Genomic DNA, 27862 nt, shown 5'->3' on the forward strand with positions numbered 1-27862 from the left:
GATTAGTTGTAATAGTAGATTGTATTAATCCAATATATCTGAAATATAACTTCCACATACTTAAGATAAAACCGTTTTTAAAATGTTTCCATCTTCTTTCACCTATGCCTTCAGATGTTGGGGTTATGTTAACTTACAGCTGTAGCTGGCATCTTTGGTCTAGCCACACTCAAGGGCTCTACAGCACCATTTCCTGGCTTCGTGATGGTAAAGGACCATCTGGAGACAGGTGGCATTCCTGTCTGTGTCTCTGGATTAGTTCAGGTGTTGAGGTCCCGTCCTCTTCTGCTCTGCTCTTCCAGGAATGAAATCGAGGATTCTGCCTTGCCTACAGGTCTTAAAGAGTAGAAGTTGACCGTCAGCCTTAGCATGTTTTCCGGGGTGAAAAGAAGTGGGTTTTGCCCATATTAGTTCCGGAGTTGAATCTTTGTTTCCTAATTACCAAATCGGGCGCTTCGACAACACCATTAACCTTAAAAACGGCCTCTTCTGCAGTGCTCTCGTTTAAGAAATGGGATTTTGTGATTACTACCATAGATGTCTTGAAGTTAAAGGAAAGGGAGAGAGACAGACAGACGAGCAGGAAGGGAAGATAAACCACGTTGCAAACAGTGGGTGGGTAGGGGGCGGCGGCAAAAAAAATCTGCATTATCAGAAACTTGGAGGGCCCTGATGCTGTAAAGCTGGCAAAAGATGATGACCCGGAAGACTGAGTCTTCGCATCCACAGGAGTCAGTGTCCACGAAAGATGCTACTTCGAGGGACCTGGGTGTGTGGGGCGGAGGCCCGCGGGGCCGGACTAAGGGACCTGTAAGACTGGGACCGTGGGCTGAGGACAGCCACAGCCCTTCCGTTTCTCCTATGAACCACGACACCAGAGCAGCGGGGTGGCGGGAAGTTCACGCGTGGTAAGAACGTTCTTGCGCATCGCCCTCGGAGCTCCCCTCCTCCAAATCTGTGGACTCAGACCTTCTGGCTCCCGTTCTAGAGGTGCTCTGAGACCCGAAGTGCGTTCATTTTTCTCTCTTTCCTCTCTTCCTCTTGGGAGCACAGAAAGCCAGCTGGCAGGTCAGCAGGCCCAGAACCCCAGCATCGTGAAGGCGCCGGGAACCGCGGGCAATTAGATGCTTTCTTCCCTAATTGCCCGAGGCTCGTTAGAATTCGCCCCCAAAGCTCTAACATTTATTTTCTTTCAAATTAATTTTGTTTTGCAATTAAGGTGAGGAAGCTAGCAACAAAAGCAGGCTTCGCCCTGGGTAGCTTAGAACACTTCCTTCCCCACCTGAGCTGAAAGATTCCAGCCACCACCCCTCTCCTCCAACTCTGCAGAGGTTTGGGGCGCAGAGAACCACAGACTTTCTTGGCCTCCGCTGCCAGTCTCCTCCCAGCGGGGATCCGAAGAGTAATATAGCCCAACTAGGGAAGAAGTTAGCCCATCTCCTCTCCCGGGAAGCGAATCTGCCGTTTGCAGTTTACTAAAGCACGCCTCCATGTTCTACGAAGTTTGTGCAAAATTGCTTTTGTTAAAATTAGGTTTTATCATAAAATAAGAATGCTTGCTCATTGTCTGGGGGAAAAAAACGTAAGAGAAAGAAGGAAAAGGAGCGTGGTGGCTCATACATGTAATCCTAGCACTAGGAAGGCTGAGTTCCAGAGCAGCCTGGCCCCCAGGGACTGTCTCAGAAACAAAACAATAAATAAACAGACCAAAATGAATTATTTAATTTAAAAATGGAGAAACCTTAAGCTGGCGCGCAGCTAAATTGGGCAGTCTCTTTTCTAGATCTTTTGCTTTTGTTTTCTCAACGGAGGGGCCCCAAATCTTGACTGTTTCCTTGTGTTTCTGCTTGATTTTGTGTTGTTGGCGTGTATGTGTGTGAGAGAGATGCCAGCGCGTTGCAGGAGAGCACCCAGGTGAACACTCGTAACTGCGGAAGGATGTATGGAAGCCCTGAACGTGGGACTCAGCTAAACGGGCCAACCTCTGAGCTCCAGGATGTACCGGGAACTGGGATGCTGTGTGATTTTGTTACGGTCTTTCTGTTCTGGGTATGCCTCAGTTTCAACCATTTGTAAAACTAGGTACAGGTCCCTTTTGCCCCCATTTTCTCTAACTCCACTAGAGTCCAGGGCTTACTCAGCGCCCTTGCCACCCCCCACTACCCCACCCCCCCACCCCCACCCCCACCCACCCCTGCCTCGCACCCCTGCCAAAAGCGCCTGGTCGCAGGTCCCAGTGACTCCCACTGGACCAGAACCTGTCTTTCAACAAACTGTCAGGAGCTCCCAAGCCCTAGCTGAGACAGAACTTTGAAAAACAGAAGAAACTATTTTACTTTAATAAGAACAAAGCCCCCCCACCCCCCGCCCCACCCCGTAGCTTCTGCCTGCCCTATTTCTGACCGAGAATCCTGAAGCAGCACCTCGGCATTGTCTGCATCACTGCCTGCAGAAGGAGGAGAGGCCTGAGCTGCCAGGGACAAGGCTGGGGCTGAGCACGGGTGCTCCTTCTACGCCTCAGAATTCTGGCCTTCAAGCGCACCCACTCTGTGTTTCCAGCTGCACTGCTGACAATGTACTTGAGAGCATCTTTTTAAAAACAGGTTTATTTATGGGCTAGAGACATGGAGGTTGAGAACACTGCTCTTTCGGAGGACCCAGGTTCGAGCCCCGACTCCCACCTGTCAGCTCACAACAGTCTGTAACTCCAGTTCTAAGGGATCCAGTGTCCTCTTCTGATCTCCATGGGCACCAAGCATGCACATGGTACACAGTCATACATGCAAGCAAATCACTCATATACATATAATGTAATTAATATAATATATTTAGTATACAACTTTTGGGGCTGAGGGGGTGGCTCAGTGGTCAAGAGCACTGGCAGTTCTTCCACAGGACCCAGTCTCAATTCCCAGTAGCTCACAGCTGTCTCTAATTCCAGGATCTGACACCCTCACACTGACATACATGCAGGCAAAACATCAATGCACATAAAGTAAAAATAAAGAAATTAATTTTTTAAAAAATACAACTTTCTTCTTAGGGCACAACAGCTGACAAGAAGCAGTCCCTGTCTCTCATCCAATGTGGGCTAAAGGTCCTCTCTAGACAGCCAGAGTTCTCTGGCTGCCCTAAAGAACACACACACACACCCCATTCCGGACCTTTGGAATTCAGTGGCCATCCTCTTCCTAGAAAGTGCTGTCTCCTGGGTGAGTGTTGCCAAGACAAAATGGCTAGGGGGAAAACTGCTAAATGAAAAGCAATTCAGATGACCATGAAGGACAGGCTGGGGGCAACACTGTTCCCAGGATGACATTGCAACACACGAAAAGAGCCTGGCTTACACATCTCTGTGCTCACACATCTCAATGCTGACATGTGCCCATAAGTGTGGAACCCAGAGGTGCACAAGACCTTTTACTGTCATTGGTTTTTGGTTTGTTTGGTTTGGGTTTTGGTTTTGGTTTGTTGTTGTTTTGGTTTTTGGTTTTTCGAGACAGGGTTTCTCTGTGTCCTGTCCTGGAATTCTCTTTGTAGTCCAGGCTGGCCTCGAACTCACAGAGACTCTCCTGCCTCTGCCTTCCGAGCCCTGGGATCAAAGGCGAGAGCCACCACACCCAAGCGTTTACTGTCATTGGTATTCAAGCAAGGGAGACTCTAAATGGTCACCATCCCCAAAGAAGACTCCGAAAGCAGAAGTGATTAGGTGTGGCAGGAGTGGGGAGTGGGGAGGGCTGTTAGTTTGTGAAAGAAATGCGACTTTCAGGCTGGGGCTTCCCTGGAAAGGCCCTCATTTCATTGGTGGATTTGCTAGCCAGTGGCTGGTTAGAAAACCAACTTAGAAACACGGAGGGGGGGGGAGTGGGGGGCAGGGAAAGCAGCAAACAGCAGGAGAAACTTAAGTGGTGAAGCTGTAGACGTGGTGGTGGCTGCTCGGTGAGTGAGTGAGTGCTTGCTAGTGTGTGAAGCTTCGGTTCCCTCTTTCAGCATCTTTTACACCAGGTGTGGTGATGCAAGCCTGTACCCACAGCACCAAGGCGGTCAAAACAGAAGCCTCGGAACATCGAAGTAGTTCTTGGCTACATGCTAAGTTCGCGGCTAGCCTGGGATACGCCAAGCTCTGTCCCAAAAAAAATAAATAATTTTTTTTTTCATTAAAAAATAAAGCCATGGTGCACGCCTTTAATCCCAGCACTCAGGAGGCAGAGGCAGGTGGATCGCTGTGAGTTTGAGGTCAACCTGGTCCACAGAGTGAGTCCAGGACAGCCAAGGCCACACAAAGAAACCCTGTCTTGAAAAGCCAAAATAATAATAACAACAACAATAAGAAAGAAAACTGGGTGTATAGGCAAAGACGGAGGGGGTAGAGGCGGGTCTTCAAGGAGCTTCAAGGTGGGTCTTTCCAGTCCTTGTCCTTTGCCCTTCAGGTCTTTTCCTTGGCTGAGACCAAAGTGGTCTTCTCGGTAGAGTGGCCCTCATTGCTTGGCACACTATCCGCTCTCTGTAGAGCTCAGCCTGCGTGGCGTCAGCTCCACACACCCTCTTCTGAGAGCCAAAGCTCAGGTTTCCAGCTGAGCCCAGAGGGTTTCTAGGCACAGGAGGGCGGAGTCTGAAAGGTCCTGGGCTCAGCTCCTCCCACAAGGAAGAGGGGCTAGGGAAGCTGAGTCAAGATGGCGTTCTGGCTGGTGATCTCAGTACCTGGAGCCACTTTTCTTCGCTGGGCTGGGCAAAGCGGGGCAGCTATGGTTCTGCAGGCTTGGAGACACGGAAATAAAGTACAAGAACCATGCCTGACAGAGCTTAGCCCTCTAGAGCCTCTGCCCTCAGCCACCAGCAGCTGGCAAAAGGCGCGACGGCTGCTTTCGCCTCCTGCCTCCACTGTGCTCCCACTGCCAGCTCATCTGGAAATTTGTTTCATTGGGTGTGGCGTACAGCCGCAGCTTCCCACCCTCCATACCCTCTGCCATATTCTCCCAGCCCTCATCCCCGAGGGCTACCATGCCTGCACCCTAAGCTCCAGCAACCACACTATTTGCTATGTCCAGGCACCCTTGAGTCCTGTTCACCATGAATTCGCTCCGACCACTCCTTCTGTGAGCCACCTAACCCTGCATCCTGGCTCCAAGACCCACGCAGTGGGAGTCCCTCCTTGCTCTGTGCCTGCTAAAGGCAGCTTCCTGATGCCTCCTTGTCTGTCCATCTGTCCTCACACAGCAGCCAGTGAGAAGCCCAGCTCAAACTTCAGTCCTATTCAGAGAAGGAGCTCAACCTCAGGACCAGACAGTTCAGTGATAGAGATGAATGTAGCCTGAGCAGTCCTCACACTGGGAGAACCATATTTGGTGTGTTTTTCAAAGTTTTCCCATGTGTTACTTTGCTTTGTCTTATTCCAATGTTTCATCAAGACTTCACCCCACTATGCAGATTTGTGTTTAGAGACCTCTCTTTCCCCGGCCAGGTACTCAAGAGGACTGGACATGGCCACAGGGCTGATTGAACACAAGGCCTTGTACGTGCCAGACAAGTGCTCTGCCACCTCCCAGTCCCCATCCCTTCTGATCTAGGCTTTTGACGGTATATCTGGGGGTGACCAGACACAGGACAATGGTACAGAGTGCTGCTGGGGACAAAAATAAAGCATTCCATCTTCCCTCTGGCATAGTCAAGAGGGGAAGAGCCAGCACTGTCCTGCCTTCTTTGCACACATAGCCCTAATTTGGTTCCAATTTCAGTTGCTCATGTGATTTAGGGGCAGTCTTACCCATTGGCTAAATCTCAGCCTTCCTAAGGCAGACAGGGTACCTTTTCATAAGGCAAAGGATGCCACTCTCATCACAGGTACTTACTTAGCCAATGAGATACATCGAGTCATCGGCCTGAGGTGCCTCTGGATGTTGCGTGTGACCTCTGAAAGCACAGCAGCCATGTGAGGCCCAAACATGGAGACCTAGAGCCAGGGGGCTTCACCCAGCTGAACTGGCTCTGGAAGCCTCCGTTCTCCCTGTGGGCTCTGTTACTGGAAATAAGCTAGATCCATCAAGTGGGACCCTGCCCCTGAGCCTCCTGCTACCAAAAAGCGTGTGTATGTCAACTGACACAGAAGGGGACCCTTAAGGGATAGAGTCTTGTGGATCAGGCTAGTCCTTGGGTCATTTCCCTAAGACTTCTGGTGCCCTTCTAATCAACAGTCATAGCCAAAAGGTCCTGTACCCCAGTGCTTCTCAACTGTCCTAATGCTAAGACCCTTTAATATAGTTCATGTTGTGATGACCCCCAATCATAAAGTTGTTTTTATTGCTACTTCAAAACTGCAATTTGCTACTGCTATGAATTGTAATATAAATAAATATTTGGGAAGATAGAGGTTTGCCAAAGGGGTCGTGACCCACAGGTTGAGAACCACTGGTGTAGTCCGTCCTCATGTTTGACTGTAAAAAATAAAAATAAAAATAAAAAAACAACAAGGCTGATGTACTATGGTTCCTCTGTAAAATAGTATCAGTCACAGAGTCTAGGCCAGGGCCTTCACAGCTGCACAATGGTCCCAAACATCACCACAGAGCCCACTGCCATTGAGGTTTACAAGATTTTTGTCTTTTAAAAGATTTTTATGTTTTATGTATTAGAGTGCTCTATCGCCATGTACACCTGCAGGCCAGAAGAGGGCAGTAGAGGATATAGATGATTGTGAGCAATCATGTGGTTGCTGGGAATTGAACTCAGGACCTCTGGAAGAGCATGCAGTGCTCTTAATGCAGGAGCCATCTCTCCAGCCCCTGGTTTATAAGGTTTTTAACCTCTGGACTCTTAAAAACAGCCCTGAGATGGAACAGGCTTTGCATATGTCCTTCAGGCAAGGAAAATGAAATGTAAGGAGCGTGGCTCAAGGCCACATGGTCTCTTCAGGCGCTGAACTGACAGCCTATGTGAATCAGAAGTCTGAGGAATTCCCCTGCCTGCATACGCAGTCAGGACCCTTGTGTGCTAGCCCTGCCTAGAGCCTTCTCTCCTTGGGCGTCTGAGTTTGGAGACTCCACACGCCCAGGACTTATCTCCACAGGGCGTGTGAGGCTTAAGGATGATGTCTATGGATCCAGTTGCTTCAGATGGTTAGTGCCAAAGCTGAAGGGGACTGGTTTTTCTCAAAAATAAGCCTTCCTGCCAGGGCTGGTGGCCACGCTGGGGACCCACCCAGTTTTACTCTACCTTCCTCACACCAAAGCGGAAACTGCAGGGAGATGCTGGTAATTTATAGAACACCTGGAGAGCTTGTGGGCAGGTGGGTAATTTCCAAATTAATTGCGGGAGAAACCTAACAAAACAATCTGCAGGGTCAGCAGCAGCCCAGAGCCCCGCCCACAGGGAGACTGACAGCTTGGAATCCGGCGAGCACAATGCCCAACCGCGCTCGGGAGGGCCGTCCCTCCCACGGGGAGGAGGCCTGACTTCCTTCCAGCAGAGGCGGGTCTGGGCTTGCAGTCGGCATGCGGGCTTGCGGGGCATACGGAGAGCAAAGCCTAGAAGCAGCTTCCTATTCAACCTTCCATTCGCTTGTGTGGCTTTCTTACAGGACCCCAGCACTCTTGCCTGGCTGGCTAGCCAGGAACTGGTTGTTGTTGTTGTTGTTGTTGTTGTTGTTGTTGTTGTTGTTGTTGGTTGGTTGGTTGGTTGTTTTCCCTGACACTCATGTGTTTCTCAGGAAGAGTTTGCAGCTGCCCAACCATCCACCCCGCGCTTCTTCTTGAATTCACTGTCCAGAGGCAGGGCCACTGCCATTGCCTACTGCACACCTCAGCAACAGGAAATAAACCTGACCTCCCTGCTGTCTCAGAATGAAGCCAGCTCCCACCCCTAGCATGAATGTTGCGGTTTTCAAAGGGGTTACCAGACCTCAGGAGAACAGGCTCCAGTCCTGCTCAACTCCCTCGGCAATAAAATGGGAGGATAAAAGCACTGTCCATCGCTGGCTCTCAAAATGCTCAGGGCTGGGCTTCTATGTGGCTCCAGCAGCCCCCAAGACTGGCCTCAAGCAACCCCATCTGAGGAACTCGACATAGAGCTGCCTCTGAGGCACTCACTATGGCCAAAGCCCCAGGCCAGGTATGGCTGGGAGATCCCGAACCCACGCTGGGTACCCACTTGCAGGGACTCAGTGAGTGGCTGGGCCTGGTGTCCAGTGTGGTCCTCTCGGCTTGCTGGCTTCCTCTCCCTGGACTTCCGATTGTCTATGCTGTAGAGTCAGTGTGGTAAGGCTGCATCTTCTACTCACTTGTGGGGCTATGTGAGAATTTCCTAAGATAATGACATGGAAGACCTTTGAGAGTCATAAGAACAGAGGCCTCTGTACCAAGGAACTATAGCTCGGCAGAACAGGCTTGCCTACTGCGCATGACACCCTGGGTTTGACCCCCTCCCTTCCTGAGCAGCGCCAAACTAGAAAATAAACACACATACACACACACACACACACACACACACACACACACACACACACACGGTAAGTAGAAGGATTTTTGTCCTCTGAAGGGGAAGATTTAGATCTTTCTTTGTGTGTGTGTGCGCGCGCGCGCGCGCTCATGCGTGCCCATCTTAAAGTACAAGTACCTGTACGTTAGTTCTGTGGCACGTGTGTGGAGGTCAGAGAACAACTTTCAAGACTCTGCTCTTGTCTTGCACCTTAAGGCAGGGGGATCTCTTGTTTCTGCTGCTGCGCTGTGTGCTGAAGGCTAACTGGTCCATAAGCCTCAGGGTGAGTCTCTTGTCTCTGCCTCCCATTTCACTATGGGAGTGCTGGGATTATAGGTGTGCACCACCACAGCCAGCTTCCTTGGGACTTGAACTTGGGCTGCCAGACTTACACTAACAGCAGCGCCTCTACCTGTTGAGCCATCTTCCCTGCCCTTTAGCTCCTTCAAGGTCAGCCAAGGCTTGTGGAGAGGAACCTAGGATAAGGAGGACCCCACCTTCTGCAGTAGGGACACGCAGAGGGGACAAAGAGACTGGGGGAGTCTCTGAGGTGACCGAGGCGAGCATGATCAGATGGGCTGACCCCCAAGGAGACGAGCGACGTCACGTTTTTGACAGTTTCTGTGGACCGGATCCAAGTTGCACAATTCTCGAAATCTCTTCTGTAGCCTTTTTGAAAGTGACTGTGCACGCATGGTGTCAGTAGCTGCAGAGTCAACCCCACTGTCTTTGGGCTGTTAAACCTGACATTAAGATAGGAATTAACTGCTTCCAAAAAAAAAAATGAGTAACAGTCATTAGGGCTTGAGTAGAAGCTTACCCTCAGAGACCTCAGCCAGCTCTAATCTGGGCTAAGGCTCTTCCTGCTCCCAGCGGTTGGCTTGCTTGCAGAGCTATGCCAAGCCTCCTGCAGGTCCTTCTTTGGTGTCTTCACAACCAACCGCCACTGCATAGGGACCTGAGGACACCGTCCTTCTGAGTGTGCTGCAGTTAGCAAAGCTGGGCAGGCTCTGCTAGGTTTTTAACCCAGCTGTAAACTCAAAAGCAGAGGACTTAAGGAGCTCGGAGCCCGTGGGCCAGCTAGGGAAGGGAGGACAGGTGGATGCATGTGTGAAGAGGGCTTAGTGAAAACTAAGCCCCATGAGTCAGGAGTGTCAGCAAGCTGTCTCCACAGAGAATCTTATTTAAGGCTACATTTTGAACAAGGGAGAGAGAGCGTCCAGAGTGAGGAGGTGGTGGCCCCGCCAGGCTACCGCCTTCTCCTTCTGAGTGTCTCGGTTGCCCCTGTGCCTCACATTTGTTGGTGAAGGTTGTTTAATTGGAATTAAAGCTCCCCACTAGGAATGGTGACCCATGTCCCGGGGACATGAGCTTTGTGCTGCCTGAAGGAAGCCAGACTGGGGCACGTTCTCCTGTCTTAAGTCTGTGAAGAGCCTCTGAGGCAGAGAAGGGGGACCAGGGGAGACTCAATAAAGGATCAGTGCTGGGTCGCATCAGTGCTCAGCAACTCAGAGAAAGAAGTGACAAGGAAGCTGCCAAGGGTGATGCGCTTGCCTGGGGGGTGGGGGTGGAGGTGGGGGTGGGGGGTGAGGGATCAGTTGCTTCTGGAAGGGCCTCTGAGCAATGCTGAAGACAGTCAGTGGAGATGTTGTAAGAGAACCCACTCCGGGGGTGGAATTCCACAGGATTTCTAAAGACTTTTCCAGCCCGGAGCCTCTGGGATCTCACACACCCACTGAAGACTCATGCACACACACATGTCTCAGGTCCACACCCCCTCTGACATGGACCTCTTTTCCCACAGCACCGTCAGTCCGGACACTCTGGCTATGAGCCACAAAACTCAACCCTAAATAATTAGCCAAGCAGGGGGCGGGAGCGGGGGGGGGGGCGTATCAGAAGGAAAGAATGGTCCACAGGCAGTAATGAAATGAGCAGTCTTGAAAGGGCTTTGAAATTCAGGACAAAACAAGGGCATAGAGCTAATGGATGGACCCCATTGACTATAACAAAAGCCAGGAGCCAGTAAAGAACCCCTTGAGTCCCTAGGTCTGTGCTCAAAAATCTGAGCTATTTGTCCTAGGTCTACAGAATCATACCCACCGTGGCCAGCAGGGGGCAGGCTATGCTGACGAGAGACTCCGCTTTCGGGCTGGAACCCAAGGGCAGTGGACCCACCCCAGAGCACAAGAAGAGAAGGCCAGAAGGAAGGAGCTTAACACCTGGTAGCAGAGACGCCTGCTGGGGAGGGTCCCTGGGCTGGGGAGCAGGAAGATGAGGGGCTCGAGATCATCCTCCCTACAAGGTAGGCTAGCCTGGGATACATGAGACTGCTTCACAAATAGGGAGAAGACTTGTACTGGAGTAATAAAGGATTGAGAGACTGGCATGGGGTCTTGGGAGAAGTCAGCACCGCTCTGTCACTCACTGCCTTTCCCTTGCAGTGGCAGCAGTGAGCCCCTTAACTCTATGGAAGGCACACAGAACAGGGTTTGTGCCTTTGCTGGAGCCTCAGCACTCAGAATTCTGGGTGAATTAATGTGTGTGTGTGTGTGTGTGTGTGTGTGTGTGTGTGTGTGTGTGTGTGTATCTCCTTTTGCCCCACATAACTCAGACTTAGATAAAGATGGCATCACCCCAGAACATCACCGAATACAGACCAAAAAGGCCTCCAAAGTCTAGTGTTCTTAAGCAAGTAAGTGGGGAGGATGCTCCTGCCCAACAGCAGGCAAACTGTCTTAAGTGCATCCACAGCGCTAGGCCAGTGTGGTGAGGAGACACACCTCTGTGCCCTCAGGATGGCTGAGTGGTGGTCCCGGAGAGAGCCAGGTCCTGATCCACAGACTCCATAAGGTTATCATAGACAAAGAGGCTGTGTGAGCAGAATTAAGTTGTCTTGGATTCCCTGGGGAGCCCTAAATGTCATCACAAATGCTCTCCTAAGGAGCAGGCAGAAGGACATGTGACATACGGAGAAGTGAGGATGAGCCCATGGATTTGGGGAGAAAGCTAGCCACCGCCAGACGCAACGCCTTTACTAATACCATCCCTTGAGTGTTAGCTTGCAGATACCGATTTTGGACTTCAGACCTCCAGAACTGTCAGAATAAACATGTCTCCTCCAGGCTTGGTGGAGGCCAAAGCAGGAGAACGGAGAATTCAAGGCCAATCTGGGTGAGTTAGTGAAAATCTGTCTCAAAAGAAAGAGTGAAAGTGGGTGGGGATTTAGCCCAAGAAGAATGTTTGTCCAGCATGTGCAAGGTCCTGGCTCAGTTCCTAGGACTTCTGAAGTGGCTTATTTTGAGTCACCAAATTTGTGGCTTGGTGGCTTTAAGAAATTAACAGGGGAGGGGGGGCCAGAGAGATGGCTCAGCAGTTAAGAGCACTGTCTACTCTTCCTGAGGTCCTAAGTTCAATTCCCAGCACCCACATGGTGGCTTATAACCATCTATAGTAAGATCCAGTACCCTCTTCTGACATGCAGGCATACACGCAGGCTGAGCACTATACACATAAATAAATCTTTAAGGAAGAAGAAGAAGAAGAAGAAGAGGAAGAAGAAGAAGAAGAAGAAGAAGAAGAAGAAGAAATTAACACGGTTGTCTTCCAGAAACTCACTTAAAGCATCATGCCACAAGCACTGGAAAGTAGAAGGATCTAAAACGAACACTGTGCGACATTGATCACAAGAAAATAGGAGGACTGCACTAAAATCAGATAAGGACAACCTCAGAGCAGAGGAAATAACTAGGAACAAAGAGGAATATTATATGACAATAAACAAGTCAGTCAACCAAGAACACTTAGCAGCCCTAAATGTGCAACGTCAGAACAAGTTGGGAGAATCAGAAGAGGATGACACTGAAGAGAAAAGCTCACAAATGAAACTGGAGATGACTTTGTGGCCCATGCCTGCAGTCCCAGCACTAGGGAGGTGGAGGCAGGAGGATCAGGAAGTTGAGGTTGTTTGGGACATAGCAAGTAAAAAGCCAACTGGACTATATATGTGACACCTTGTCTCAAAAATAGAAATAGCTATTTAAAAAGATAAGACTACAGTTAGGATTGTGGCACACACATGGAAGCCTTCCAGAGGTAAAAGGGGCAGCACCAGTTACACATGGTCACCCTACACAAGGAGTTCAGTCACTCTGGGCTATAGATGTTGCCTCAAAAAAAGAAAAAAAGAAAAAAAAATGGGAGTGGTGGTGCTCGCCTTTAGTCTCAGCGTTCAAGTGGTGGAGGCAGGAAGGTGTCTGTGAGTTTGAGGCCAGCCTGGTCTACACAGTGAGTTCCAAGCCAGCCAGGGCTGCACAGTGAGACCCTATCTCAAATAAATAGAGTTAGAGATGAGAGATTTCAGCACTTATCTTCCAACAACTGGTTGACAGGAAAGATACAGAAATCAACAAAAACAGCAAAAGAGTCTGGTCAATACGTCTAGAGCATTCCAGCCCACAATAGCAGAATGCACAGGTCATTCGGGGACCTGTGGTACATGTACCAGAATGCACCATACACGTCACCAAAACACAAACCCCAAGACATTCAACGAGAGCTGAAACTCGACAGAGTGAATCCTGAAAAGTTCTCAGACTTTCTCTGAGAAAAGTAAAATAAAACTCTCCGAATACTGGGCTAGAAGATGTCTCAAAAGATGACAGCTTTTGTAGATGATGCAAATTTGGCTCCAGCACCTACATGGCCGCTCACATCGGTCTGTAACTCCAGTTCCAGAGCATCTGTTGCCCTCTTCTGGTCTCCACGGAAACTGCACTCACATGGTTGGTACACACATACAATAAAAATAAATCTTTTTTTTTTTTTAATGTCCAGATACCTGCAAAACATACAGCATCCCAGTAATAACAATCACGGGCCAAAGAGAACATATCAGTGACATCCAAAGAAAAGTCAGAAAAGTGGACAAAAGTTAAAATACGCCATCTGTGGGATTCAGCTGATGTGTTCTGAGAGGGATCTGCCATGCTAGTCGCATACGTTAGAAAAGAGGAATAGTCTCCAGCCATTAGCCTGAGCTGCCTAAGTGAGGAAAGGAGCAAAATAAACCTGGACCAAAGAGGAGAAATGTGTCAATGAGCAGAAATCAGAGAAACTGGAAAGAGTGGAATAACACACAAAGTTGAGGAGCTGATTCCTGGGGGAAATGAAATAAAATTGGCAAACTGATCAAAACAAACCAGGGGCAACAGAAGAGGGGACACAGTTACCACTGTCTGCAAGGAAGCGGGGACAATGCCTAATGGCAAATGATTCTGCAAAAAAACATCATACAGATGAGACAATGTAAGGTGGACCTGTCTCTCAAAGCATAAACTACCTCATTTCCCCAATATATAGTAGTCTGAGAAACCCTCCAACTATTTAAGCATTTTAATTTGTAATTTAATTTTTTAAAGTCCCAGTTCAAAGAGAAGGTCCATGCACACTTGTACACATACCTGAGCACACTCACCCCAGCAAGGTACACACACACACACACACACACACACACACGCACACACACACACACACACACACACAGAGAGAGAGTCCAGAAAGTTATAAGATGTAAAATAAGCCTAAAAATTAAAAATATGTAACGAGGGCTGGAGAGATGGCTCAGAGGTTAAGAGCACTGCCTACTCTTCCAGACGTCCTGAGTTCAATTCCCAGCAACCACATGGTGGCTTACAACCATCTATAATGAGATCTGGTGCCCTCTTCTGATGTGCAGGCAGACAAGCAAGCAAAACACTGTATACTCAATAAATAACAAATCTTTAATATATATATATATATCCAAATGTGATGGCGCACACCTATAATGCCAGTATCTGTAGGCAGAAGCAGGAAGATCACTGAAAGTTTGGTGCTAACCTGATACACCCAGCCTAGCTTAGCTACATAGCAAAACTCTCTTTAAAAGTAAAATCTAAAGCCAGGCAGTAGGGGCACACACCTTTAATCCAGTACTCAAGAGGCAGAGGCAAGCAGATCTCTGAGTCAGAGGCCAGCCTGGTCTACAGGATGAATTCCAAGACAGCCAAGGCTACACAGATAAACCTTGCTTCAAAAAGGCAAAAATAAAGCCAGGTGTGGTGGCACACACCTTTGATCTCAGCACTCAGGTGGTGTGTGTGTGTGTGTGTGTGTGTGTGCGCGTGCGTGCGTGCGTGCGTGCGTGCGTGCGTGCGTGCGTGCGTGCATGCAGAGGACCCAGTTCCGTCCTCAGCACACACAGGGAGCCTCACAGCTCCAGTTCCGTGGGGTCTTTGTCTTCTTGTGGTTCTCATATGCAGACATATGTACACACCCACACAATATCAATAAATAAGTCTTTTAAAAAGAGAAAAAAAATTTTTAAACATACATTTGACCTAAGATTCCCTTCTAGAAACTACAGAGAGCTCTCAAAACTCAGCAGAAAGGGGCTGGGGGAGGTGGCTCAGCAGATAAGAGCACTGCCTGCTCTTCCAGAGGACTGGGGTTCAAGTGCCAGCACCCACATGGCAGGTCACAACCGTCTGTAACTCCAAGATCTGACATCCATGCAGTCAAGACACCAATGCACATGAAATAAAAATAAGTAGCTATCAAGGCTCAGCAGTCAGGAAACAAGCATTGCTACTACAACAGGCAGAACCCAACAGCGAGAGGACAGCAAACGGCACATGAGGAGAGGGGCGCCTTGTCAGCCACCAGCGAAGCAAAAATTGAAACCACAGGGCATCGTTGCACACCTATCAGAATAACTAAGATTACAAAAAAAAAACAGTGACGCCAGCAGATGCTGGCAAGTAGCCGGATCCCTCAGACATGGCTGTGGGAGTTCAAAGTGGGTCGACCACTCAGCTTGGCGGCTTCCTGTAAAGCCAAACATGGAGCCACCCTATGACTCAACATTTACACTCCTGGGCTTTCATTCATTTAAAAAAAAAAAAAGATTTGTTCACACTAAAAACAGTTCATAAATGTTTACACTTGCTTTATTCATAGTAGCAAAATAAAACAAAAAATAATGAAGACAATAGCCGGGGGGTGATGTGCACACCTTGAGTCCCAGCACTCAGGGAGGCAGAGGCAGCTGATCTCTGTGAGTTCAAGGTCAGCCTGGTCTACAAAGTGAGTTCTAGGACAGCCAGGGATACACAGAGAAACCCTGTCTTTAAAAAAAAAAAAACTTTTTTTAAAAAATTAAAGCACTAGAGCTTTATTACAAAAGGCATTGACTGCTAAGGGAGCCCCCCCCCCTCCAGTCTTTCTCTGTGTCCTTCCAAAATATACCTCAAAGGGAGGTCAGAGGGCCATGATAGAAGTGGTGTCTAGGAGAATGAAATACAGTAATATTTTCTCCAAAGTCTTCCAAGTCCTTCTGGCTGCTGCTCCGAATCGTCTGGTAGAAGAGGTAGGAAGCTTAGCTCTCATCTCCAGGATCCTCCATGTCTGCGTCCTGAGGAGCTTTGATCTTCTTCTGTCGTCTTTGGGCTGTGGCTCCCTAGGCCTGGTTGACTCGATGGGGCCTTCCACTTCCATGGCTGCTTTTTCTTTCTGGGCAAAGCAGATCTGCCGGAGTTTCCTGCGCTTCTTCCCAGATAGTGTGATGTTAGCACGTGCACTGATGCCCGATTCTTGAGGCGGGGCTTGGTAATCAGCCCTTCCTCGATCATGGCCCCGACCACCTGGTGCTTCTGTCGCTGATCCCTGCTCAGCACCCTATAAAATTGCAAAATGGATGAAACAAACTAACATCATTCTTGTGTGGGGAATCCCACCTCTGAGAGTGACACAGAAAGTCCTGCTCGGGCCGGGCGTGGTGGCGCACGCCTTTAATCCCAGCACTCGGGAGGCAGAGGCAGGCGGATCGCTGTGAGTTCGAGGCCAGCCTGGTCTACAAAGTGAGTCCAGGACAGCCAAGGCTACACAGAGAGACTCTGTCTCGAAAAACCAAAAAAAGAAAAAAAAAAAAAAAGAAAGTCCTGCTCACTAGTCCAGCACAGTGCCCAGGCAGTCAGAGCAGGCACCTGCTGCAAACAGCACTGTGCTGGAGGAGCTGATGAATGTCTGCTGTCCACACCACTGGCATACAGGTGGCAGCAGGTATGACGTAACACAGGAGTGGAGTGTGTCCCAAGAATTGTGGAAGCCTTATGCTCAATCCTCAGCACTGCAAATAATGATAATGAGGATGAGGAGGAGGAGGAAGAGGAGGAGGAGGGAGAGGAAGAGGAGGAAGGGAAAAAAGAATAATAAGAAGAAAAAGATAAAGAGGATGATGATGGTGGCAACAACCACAGGCAGAAAGAAAGAACTGAGGAGAGGCTGGAGAGACAGATCAGCAGTTGAGAGCACTGGCTGCTCTTCCAGAGGACCCAACTTCAATTCTCAACACCCACATGGCAGCTCACACCTGTTTATAAATTCCAGTTCCAGGGGATCCAGACATACACGCAGACTAAACACCAGTGCATATGAAATAAAATTTGATATTTTTTTTTTAAAGAAAGAACTGATTAGTCCCTCAAAGTACTTCGTGTTTATGTCAGGGAAGGAGGAAACAGAAAGAAATATGGGAGAGGAAACCAAAGAAGTCAGCCTTTGGGGCTGGAGAGACGGCTCAGCAGTTAAGAGCACTTGAGGACCCAGGTTCTGTTCCCAGCACCTACATAGCAGCTCCCATCTAACTCCAACTTTGCATAATATGATGCCCTCTTCAGGCCTCCACCGGTACTGCATGCATGTGGTACACATACATACATGCAGGCAAACACCTATACACATAAAATCAAATAAATAAATCTTTGAAAAGAAGGTTCATATGATGGTAGTTGTCAGCCAACACACAGCTGTAATGCTCAAAGGGAATGTGAGATGGGTTGTTCTCAGCCAAACAGGAGTGACCATGGCCCAGGAACACAGATTAGGTTGCCCTGAGTGACATGTTTTGGCGTGGAATTGGTTACACAAACTTTTTACAGTCACAGAATAAAAGAAACTCATAAGCTGAGGCCCTGGGAGCCTTGGGGGTGACAGCAAGTAGTTGGGTCAGAGCAAAGGAGTCACTCTGTTATGGCTTCAGGTGCTAGTTGGTGACAGTCTTAACTTTGGGGTCAGGGAGACTGGTGTCTGCTGAATAAATACATCCCAGAGGTTTTACCTGAGAGTGGAAAGGACATTGGGTCAGATACATGAGGTGGGTGTTAAGTGGCCACTAGTGGGACTATATGGCCAGAGATTTGTGGATGTGTAATGTTCTACCTCCGCAATCACAGAGCTCCAGTCAGTCCGAGGTGTGGAGTCTTCACTGTGGGAGAGTGTCCCTCCCTCGTTCCTATGGATGATATGCCTCCTCAAAAGACGCCTGCGGGCCTTGAGAGACTGCCCAGTCAGCACCGCGCTTGTCACACAGTGCAAGACCCTAAACAACCCACGTAAAAGAAGTTGGATACAGTGACAGGCGTTTGCAATTCTAGTGTGGAGGAGATGAAGACAGGCAACGTCCTGGGGCTCCCTCTCTGGCCGGCCAGTCTAGACTAGTGGACAAGCTCTACCAATGAGAAACCCTATCTCAAAAATAAAGTGGGTGGCACACAAGGAATAGCATTCAAGACACACACACACACACACACACACACACACACACACACACACACCAAATAAATCTTCAAAAACTGCAATGTTTTAGCCAGGCATGTTGACTCAGGTCTGTAATCCTGGTATTTGGTAGGCTGAGGCAGGAGGTACAAATCTCAGCCTAGACTGGACTATAGACTGAGATACTATTTTTAAAAAGCTTTTGCTTTGCTGTTGTTGTTGTTGTTTTGTTTTGTTTTGTTTTGAGACACAGTTTCTCTGTGTAGCCTTGGACTCCCTCTTAGACTGGGTTGGCCTCAAACTCAAAGAGATCTGCCTGTCTCTGCCTCCCTAAAAGTGCTGGGATTAAAGGTGTGTGGCACAGTGCCCAGCTTAAAAAAAAAAAAACTTTTTAAAAAGAACAGTTTGGAATCCAAACCACCATCCAATACAATACTCAGTTCATATCCATTTCTTCCTCTCTTGTCCTGGGCTGGACCAGCTGCAACTGGTCTTAACCTCTGAGCCATCTTTCCAGCCTCCAAAGCACTCAACTGTAACTAAATTTCCCTGTTTAGTTCTCAGAATCAGCCCCACAGAAACAAACTGATTTCCTGCTTATCCAAGCAACCAGGGCATCTCCAATTGCTGTAAGAGAATTTCACATTTTTTACTTAGTGGACCACCCATGTGGATGGATGCCTGGGTCCCTTTGCTCTGTGGGGTGATTTGGGCCTAGCATCCTGTCTAGAAATTCAGGCAGCAAAGGGAAATGAGTCCCAAGAAAGGATAGTGAAGAAAGCAGTTTGGTCCTGGGGTCCAGGCCCAGACATGACACCCCCACAAACACATCACCCTCAACTTCGAGAAAACCACCTCTCCCACTCCCTGGAGCAGGCAGTGGGCCCAGGAACAGAGTCCGGCCTGAGCATCACCTCCCAGGGATGACTAAACACCAAGGATCCCAGTGAGCCCATCATGGTAGACAGCTGCTGCATCAGGTCACTTGAAACCCTGCCAGCTCACCTCTCTCCCTCTCTCTCTCTCTCTCTCTCTCTCTCTCTCTCTCTCTCTCTCTCTCTCTCTCTTTCTTACAGTGATCCACCTGCCTCTACCTCCCGAATGCTGGGATTAAAGGCGTGCGCCACCACCACCCGGCCCTCTCTTTCATTTTTCAAGACAGGGTTTCTCTGTGTAGCCCTGGCTGTCCTGGAACTCACTCTGTAGACCAGGCTAGCCTCAAACTCACAGAGCTCCACCTGCCTCTGCCTCCTGAGTGCTGGGATTAAAAGCCTCGCCACCCCCCCCCCAACTTCAGATGTCTCTTCCTCCTCCAAATGTTCCTTCTACACTCATCCAGACCAGTCAAAGTACCCCAATAAATTGATGGCAGCAAAAAGTCCACCTGACGAAGTCAGAGAGACCTCCTAGGAAAACTGTCTACTACACATTGTCACACTGCAGTGCACCCTGCACCTCACAAACATGGCAAAATCCAGGGAGAAGGACCCACTGGGGCTTCTGTTGGGTGGGAGCCGCACAGGACCCTAGCCACCTGAGTCAGGCTGGCAGCCCGGCATATCTCCAGCCATCTTCCCCGGAAGCAGTGCAGGGAATTAGCTCTGATGCCACACCCCGAGCTGGAGTTCTTGACACCTCTTTTTGGATCCAGGCCCTTTCAAAAGGAGCATTTCAAATAGCAGCCATCAACACTCCCAGAGGGTGGGTCTTAATCCACAGAGGATCATTAACTTCACCCAAGTGATGGGTCGTCCGTCAGCACCTCCAGTTCTTCCACCAATTACCTATCTGCTAATTATCTGGGATTAAGAACTGACACGGAGCGACATGGTCATTAACCACATATTTGCACGGCTTATTCATGTTAGGAGGGCAGCTCGGTCTCACCGAGTCTAATTGGACACGCCCACAAAGCTGCAGCACACAGTTCCCTCTGCTGGGCTGTCAGCAGCCCATGAAGGACCATCAGATGTGTTGACTTCTAAAGGGGCTTGGCTCTGCACAAGAGGGTTTTTTTTTTTTCTTTTTTCTTTTTTTAAACATGCTGGGTGCTTTGGCTTTCTGGCAGAACAGATGACAGCTTAACTGTGAACGCACATGCGATCATTTGTCAAACACTCATTAGCTGAGGCACAGTACCAGGCACAGGTTTGGCCCCAGGGGTTTTTACAAAGGTGAAAGAGACACCATTCCTACCACCACCCCTCAGGTTTCCCTTCTTTAAGGGAATTACAGGCAAGCAGAGGCCAGAGCTGGGAGACAGGGAGGAGTAGCATCAGAGAGGTTTAAGAAATCCTGCAGAGAAAGTGGCATCCTCAGAGCCAGGTAGACCGCAGCACTGCAAGCTGAAGACACAGAGACTGGCCAGCAGGACCAGGGGTGGTGCAGACGGTGAGCAGAGACGCCACGGGTGGAACGGAGGTGGCCCAGCAGGCTATAAGCATCCTGGAGAGCTTAAGTGTGCTGCCTGCTTTGCAGGATTCTCCCCTGGGTATGAGCGCCAGGGAGTTTTCTGTCGGGGTGGGGGAGTAGAGGGGTCTAGTGAGTTTCTATGGAAATAAGATTGATATATTGGCAAACCTTCTCAGAAACTGACCACACCTATGGAAATAGCCCCCACCTAAGGAAAACATCTCCAGGCACGCCTGGAATCCCAGAGCTCAGGAGGCAGAGGCTGGAAGACGCAGAGTTAAAGGCCAGCCTGGGCTACATAGTGAGACACTGTGGAGTAGGAAAGCAGAGGGAGGGGACAGAAGGGAGGAAAGAGTAAAAGAAGTCAATGGGGCTGGAGAAATGGCTCAGTGGTTAAGGGCACCGCCTGCTCTTCCAGAGGTCCTGAGTTCAATCCCAGCAACCACATGGTGGCTCACAACCATCTATAATGTGATCTGATGCCCTCTTCTGCCGATAATACAATAAATAAATCTTTAAAAAATAAAAATAAATAAAAAATAAAAATAATAAAAAAGAAGTCAATGTTGGAAGTAGAGAGATGGCACAGTGGTTGAGAGCACCGCTCTTCCAGGGGGCCTGGATTTAGTTCCCAGCACCACTTGGTGGTTTGGGTTACCACCTGTATCTCAAATTCCAGGTGATGTGACGTCATGACCTACTTAACTAACGGACACACAATGCACAGACATACATGCAGGCAAAACACCCATACACATAAAATAATAATTTCAAATGCACACAGCTGTTGGGCTGAAGGGATTGGCTTTGCAGTTCACAGCACTTGCTGCTCTTGCAGAGGACCTCAGTTTGATTCCCAGCTCCCACGTCAAGCAGCCCAGTCACCTGTAACTCCAGCTCCAGGGGATCTTGCACTCCTGTGCACATAGTTAAACACATACATACATAATTTTAAAATAAGAAAAATAAACTGTAAAAGATATAAATTGTTGCTAAAACCCAGAAGACCATGGTGGCCCCCTCTTGGGAACTCTGTACACACACTTGCTACTGTTGTGAATTGTGATGTAAAGCTCTGTGTTTTTCAATGGTTTTTGGGTGACTCCTGTAAAAGGACCCTTCAAGTTTCAATGGGGGTCGCGACCCAAAGGTTGAGAACCCCTTCTCTAGTGCCTGTTTTTCCTAGATTCAGATTCTACAGTAGTTTCATTGGATCGTGAGTTATGCCTTTTCCCTCTTGAACAGATGCTTCTAAGTTTTCCAGAGCTACTTTGCCTTTCCACACATCCACCAGGACCTGCACCAGGGTTTGGGTTGCCCTGTGTCTTTGTCCTCACTTGGTAATATCTGTCTTTTTATGCTTTGCACATGTTGATAAGGGAATGACCACCTGGTGGGAACAGCATCCCACATCCTTCTGGCAGCAGTGAGGAATAGTGTTTGGAGAAGTGGGAGGTGAAAGAAAATGGGGCCAGTGACTTGGTCAGACATTAGTGGCCAACACATAAGCAACGGAATTGATGGCGATGGAGTTGGGATGAGAAAGGCCGAAAAGCTGCACCTTGAGGGCCATGTGGGGGCCTGGACACACACAGAAACAGACTCAGTTACAGCTGCAATTTGAGGGTAGAAGAAAGAGCCCCCCTTCCCGATACACCGTGGGCGGGGTGAGGGGAAGGAGTTTGGGGGCGGGGCGGGGTGCGGCGTAATGAAGTCAAGGCTAGAAACAGCTTGGGATACACAGGTGAGAGCTGGAGTCAGAGGTGTGGCTGAGATCTCCCAGAGAGTTACGTGCAGTCAAAGGGAGGAGGAGGAGGGCTGGAGAGGAGACGCTTGCCTTCAGGGGGCAAGCAGAGGAAGAAGTGGGGGAGAGAGCATCGCATCGCTTCCCTCTGAAATGCTGGCATGGGCTGAGAAGCGTGAGTCAGGCGCTCCCAGACCCAACAGCCAGGGTCCACCTCAGCAGCCAGGACTTTCTCCTGAAGGAGCTTGCATCACTGACCTGGGAAGATGGTTGTGAAATCCGCATCAGGTTGCGTACCTCTCTCTGGCAGCATTTTAGGGACAATGGGCACCAAAGACTCATAGCATCTTGGTGTTGGAGTCTTCTTCGCCTCCACAACATCGCTGACAATTAGTTATCCCTCACCCCAGGCAGGGAACTCACAACTTCCCACGGCAACCCATTCCAACCCTGGGCACGCAGGGATCTAAGAAAACTAATCTCAACCAAACCACGGGGGAAGTCCAAGCTTTTCTAATCTAGCGAGAATGCCCCGGGTAGAGTCAAAGGCCAAAGTCATCGTCGAAAATGCTTCTCCAGCCCTAACCTCATCCCCCACCCCCGCCCCACCCCCACCCCGCCACACACAACTTCCCGCTGCGTTAGGGGTTACAGCGCCTGGCTCCCCAGGAAGCTGCGGGGATTGCATCACCATTTGCACACGGCCCCGGAATGCGCTCAGCCTTGCAGGCATTCCTCTGACTCCTTCCAGCAAGGCCTACATCGGCTGGAACCCGGCCAGGGTCTCAGGGCTGAAGCGCTGCGTGCTCCAGCACAGACCCACTAGGCTGGACACGTGGGAGGGATGAGCGGCCGCGGATGAGAACAGACCCGCTACAAGCCGCTTCAAGCTTCCCTCCCTCCGCGCTACCCGCATCCTGCCCGGCTCTGGGCTCTGAGAAACAGCAGGGCGGGTCTGATTTCTGATTTCCATACTGGCCGCTTGGGGCAACGGATGCTTTGAGAGACGGGCCGGCCCTGCAAGAAGGAAGGAAATATGGGTCTGTTTTCTTTGGCCCCATTTCTAGAAATTGACAGGGTGTTTTATCAAAGTAATATACCACTAAGTAAGCTTTTGGTTTTGTTTTCAATAAAGTTGCATTGAAAGCTTCTTATGGCCAGCGCTTGTGTTCCTGTGGCCCTACCTTGAATCCCTCACAACCCTGTCTCCAGACGCAGCGCATTCACCCGGGGGATGCCCAGCGCCTCTTAGATGAACTATTATCAGCCATATGCTGGGGCCAGGGGTGAAACGTCAGTCTCCACAATTCTTATTCACTACTTAAAAAAATATTTTCCTCCAGGCTGGAGAGATGGCTCAAAAGTTAAGAGCTGTGGCTGCTCTTCCAGAGAAGCTGGATTCAATTCCCAGCACCTGCATGGCAGCTCACAGCCGCCTTTCACACAAGAGCTGACACCTTCATACAGGCACACACGTAGGCAAAACACCGATGCGCATAAAATAAAAATAAATTTAAAATATTTCTCGTTTTATTTGGTGTATATGAGTGTCTGCATTTTATATATGCACCACATGACTGCAATGCTCCCAGAAAGCCAGAACAGGGCGTCAGACACCCGGAACTGGAGTTACAGACAATTGTGAGCCACAATGTAGGTGCTGGGAATAGAACCCAGGTTCCCTGAAAGAGCAGTGGGTGCTCCTAACCACGAAGCCATCTGTCCAGCCCCATATTCTCTGCTTTTTTAGGGGGCGGGGTGAGTGTGCCTATGTATTTGCATGTGTGTGCATGCTTGCATGCGAAGGCAGAGGACAACCTAGGATGTTATTTTCAATGATTTCATCCATCTTCACTTACTCACTTGGGCACTCTACTTACATTCCACACTTATATGGACAAGGAGAACTTGTTTTACACCATGCTCTTAGCAGAACTTTATTATTTTGGTCCAGTGTCCAATGTCTCTGACAATATCCCTATTTAACAAGTTTTGTTTTCTTCTTCCTCTTTGAAACAGGGTCTCCTTAGATAGCCCAAGCTGACCTGAACTAAGATCCTGCAGCCTCAGCTGTACAACACCCTGCCCAAGAACCTCATGGCTCTCCCTCCTCTGGTTATACTGGAGTCAGGGCTTATACGGAAGGCCTGGGTGGGAGGGGTACAGTGAGCTGGCTTTTGTGATTGGATTCTCCTTTTAGGGTCCTCTTCTGTGCCTGTATGTTGGTATCCTTTATCCAAACCCTCTTCCGCCACCAGCCCCATGTCCTTCTTAGTATTTACCAACCTCTGCTTCTGTGCAGTCAGCTCTTTAGCTTCCACAAGAGTAAAATACACACATGTCTGTCTTTCTGTGCTGAGCTTCTTTCACATAACATCTTCCAGTTTCATCTGTGTTGCAGCACAAATGACAGGAGTTTGCTTTTTTTGGTCAGGTTTAGTTTGTTTGATTTGTTTTTGGGGTGGGGTTTTTTTGTTTTGTTTTGTTTTTTATTGTTGTTTTTGGTTTGTTTTTTGTTTTGTTTTGGGTTTTGGTTGTTAGTTTGGGGACTTTTTAGGGGGGGACTTTTTTTTTTAAAGATTGACTGATTGATTGTGTATACAGTGCTCTGCCTGTATGTACACCCACAGGCCAGAAGAAGGCATTGTATCACATTACAGATGGTTGTGAGCCATCATGTGGTTACGGGGAATTGAACTCAGGACCTCTGGGAGAGCAATCAGTGCTCTGAGCCTTCTTTCCAGCCCCAGGACACTTTGTTTTTAAAGCAGGGTTTCTTACAGCCTAGAACAGCCTCAAACTCCTGATCTCCCAGCCCCCACCTCCTAATCCTAAGATGATAGATGTATACCAAGCCTGGTTTAGTGTTTGGCCTGTTCTGATGGTGAATAACAAACACTATGTTGTGCACATACTAAAGATTTCTTATTTAGTCACCGAAATTTTGTTTAGCCCCACAGGTGAACCACGGGCACAGTAGATGTAATCTATGTGTATTATTGCTCTTTCACAACCTTCTTCACAGAAATCCATCCTCATTCACCATTTAAAGTTGTTTTTTTTTTTAATTAAAGATTTATTTATTATTTATACAGTGTTCTGCCTGCATATGAGCTTACACACCAGAAGAGGGCACCAGATCTCAGTATAGGTGGTTATGAGCCACCATGTGGTTGCTGGGAATTGAACTCAGGACCTTTGGAAGAGCAGACATGGCTCTTAAACCACTAAACTATCTCTCCAGCCCCACCATTTAAAGTTTTAATATTTATTTTACTTATTTATGAGTGTTCTATCTGCATGTTTGTTTGTTTGCTTATGAGTGCTCTATCTGCATGTACACTTGCAGGTCAGAAGAGGAATCAGACCACATTATAGATGATTGTGAGTCCCCATGTGATTGTTGGGAATTGAACTCAGGACCTCTGCAAGAGCAGACTGTGTTCCTAACCACTTAAGCTATCTCTCCAACCTTTTCTTTCTTTTTCTCATGCTTATAATTCTAATTCCTGTAAAACTCCAGCCTTTCACCACATCCTGGAGTGTGGTAGCAAGATGCACAGACTAGTTTTTTTTTTTTTTTTAAATACTAAAAAACCCAGTTGTTCCAGGTGTGGTGGCGCACACCTTTAATCCCAGCACTCGGGCGGCAGAGGCAGGCGGATCTCTGTGAGTTCAAGACCATACTGCTCTACATAGCAAGTCTGAGGGCAACTGGAACTTCATAGTGAAGCCCTGCCTAAAAACAAACAACACAGCAACAAAAACTCAACCTATAAACATCTCTGCTTCTCCTTCCTGGTTGTGTCACTTAGTTTTTGTTTAGCTGTGTTTTGGCGGCTAGGCCAGCTTAGAAAGAGCTGGATGATACAGGATGGCCTCCCTTACATATGCCTGGATTGTTGTCCTAGGACACTTGATCACTGCCAAGCAGGGTGATCGGCAGAGAGCACCAGCCTAACCCACAAGCTCCTCCCACCTCACTTTGCGTATGGTTCTCTTAATTTCCTCTAAGTTAATTTAATGTCACTGGTTTTCCCTTGTTGCCCCTCATTACTTAAAAGTGCTTTTTTCCTGCATTTAAAAACTTTTAGCCAGAGGGCTGGAGAGATGGCTCAGAGGTTAAGAACACTGACTGCTCTTCCAGAGGTCCTGAGTTCAATTCCTGGCAACCAGATAGTGGCTCACAACCATCTATAATGAGATCTGGTGCCCTCTTCTGGCCTGCAGGTGTACATGAAGGCAGAGCACTGTATACATAATAGTAAAAAAATAAATCTTAAAAAAAAAAACCAAAAAAACTTTTAGTCTTTAATCCCAGCACTTGGGAGACAGAGGCAGGTGGATTACTGTGAGTTCCAGGTCAGCCTGGTCTACAAAGTAAGTCCAAGACAGCCAAGGTTATGCAGAGAAACCCTGTCTCTTAAAACCAAAAAATAAATTTAAAAAAACTTTAACATTTTATTTGTGTGTGTGATGTATGTGCATAGAAACCTGAGCAGGGTTTCTAGTAAGCCTGTTCCTCTGAGGCAGGGCTCTATCTGGACCGTGGACTCCTGTCAGTAGACTGTCTCCCAGCAAGCCCCAGGGAGCCTCCTATCTCTGCCCCTCAGTGCTGTGGCTCCAAGCACTTAGGAGACCATGTCTGGTTTTCACAGGGTCCTGGGATGTAGCTATAGTCCTCATACTTGAGCTGCCAGCGCTCTTAATGGCTGAATCACCTCCAGCCTTGTACACGTGCTCTTTCAATGGACTTGAGTGTGCAGCTGGTAATAGGAAGGTAGGAAGGTTCCGCTGTTAGGAGAGCTGCTCTTACAGAGGACGTGGGTTCACTTCCCAGCACCCACATGGGATTCATAACTGTATAGCTCCAGTCCCAGAGGATCTGATGCCCCCTTCTGGCCTCCGAGGACACTGCACACATGTGATTCATTTACATGCAGGCAGGCAAAACACTCATCACACACAATAAATCCTTTGCCTGATCTACAAAGCAAGTCCAGGACAGTCAAGGCTACACAGAGAAACCCTGTCTTGAAAAACAAAAACAAAATCAATCTTCTTTTCCCCCTGAGACAGGGTTTCTCTGTGTAGCCTTGGCTGTCCTGGACTCAAACTCACAGTGATCCATCTACCTCTGCCTCCTGAGTGCTGGGATTAAAGGTGTGCACCACCACACCTGGCTAACTTTAAAATAATAGGAGAGGGGGGAAAAAAACCAAAAGAAAAGAATCTGGGCCCCCTAGTACCTAGTGTTCCTGAACTGTATCCTCCCTGGCTCTACTGGTCCTCTCAGATATGTACTCGTCTCCCACCTCCAAGTCTGTGGACAGTCCTCCTGCATACCACACACAGGCTCTGCCCTGCCAACGTGCCAGCCTGGCCCTCCTTGTGCCACCCCTACACACACACATACACCTCCCTCAGCATAGCCTCTCACTCAGTGGACACGGACAGTCTTGGGTTCCAAAGTGGATTTGTACTGCTAAAGATTCAACTGACCAAGCTAAGAGCTACCACCTCAGTCACATGATAGGTGAGTGCTCTACCATGCAAGTACACAGCCGGCCAACAGATGGCGATGACGAGTAAGCAGGAGCACCTTCATCCACAAGGGATGAACCGCTTTCGCCACTTCTGGAC

At 48.7% G+C, this 27862-nt stretch overlaps 1 long non-coding RNA gene across 1 annotated transcript; it reads right to left on the reverse strand.

Moving 5' to 3' along the window:
- Window positions 1-15441: 15441 nt before the first annotated feature.
- LOC311597321 lies at window positions 15442-22806 on the reverse strand. The gene is made up of 2 exons (XR_014779187.1): window positions 22478-22806; window positions 15442-16185 (listed from the first exon to the last, which is right to left on the reverse strand). It is a non-coding gene; the product is annotated as an uncharacterized lncRNA (long non-coding RNA).
- Window positions 22807-27862: the final 5056 nt, after the last annotated feature.

This window comes from Acomys minous (genome assembly GCF_964271855.1).
Source record: "Acomys minous genome assembly, chromosome: 1".
Lineage (NCBI taxonomy): Eukaryota > Metazoa > Chordata > Mammalia > Rodentia > Muridae > Acomys > Acomys minous.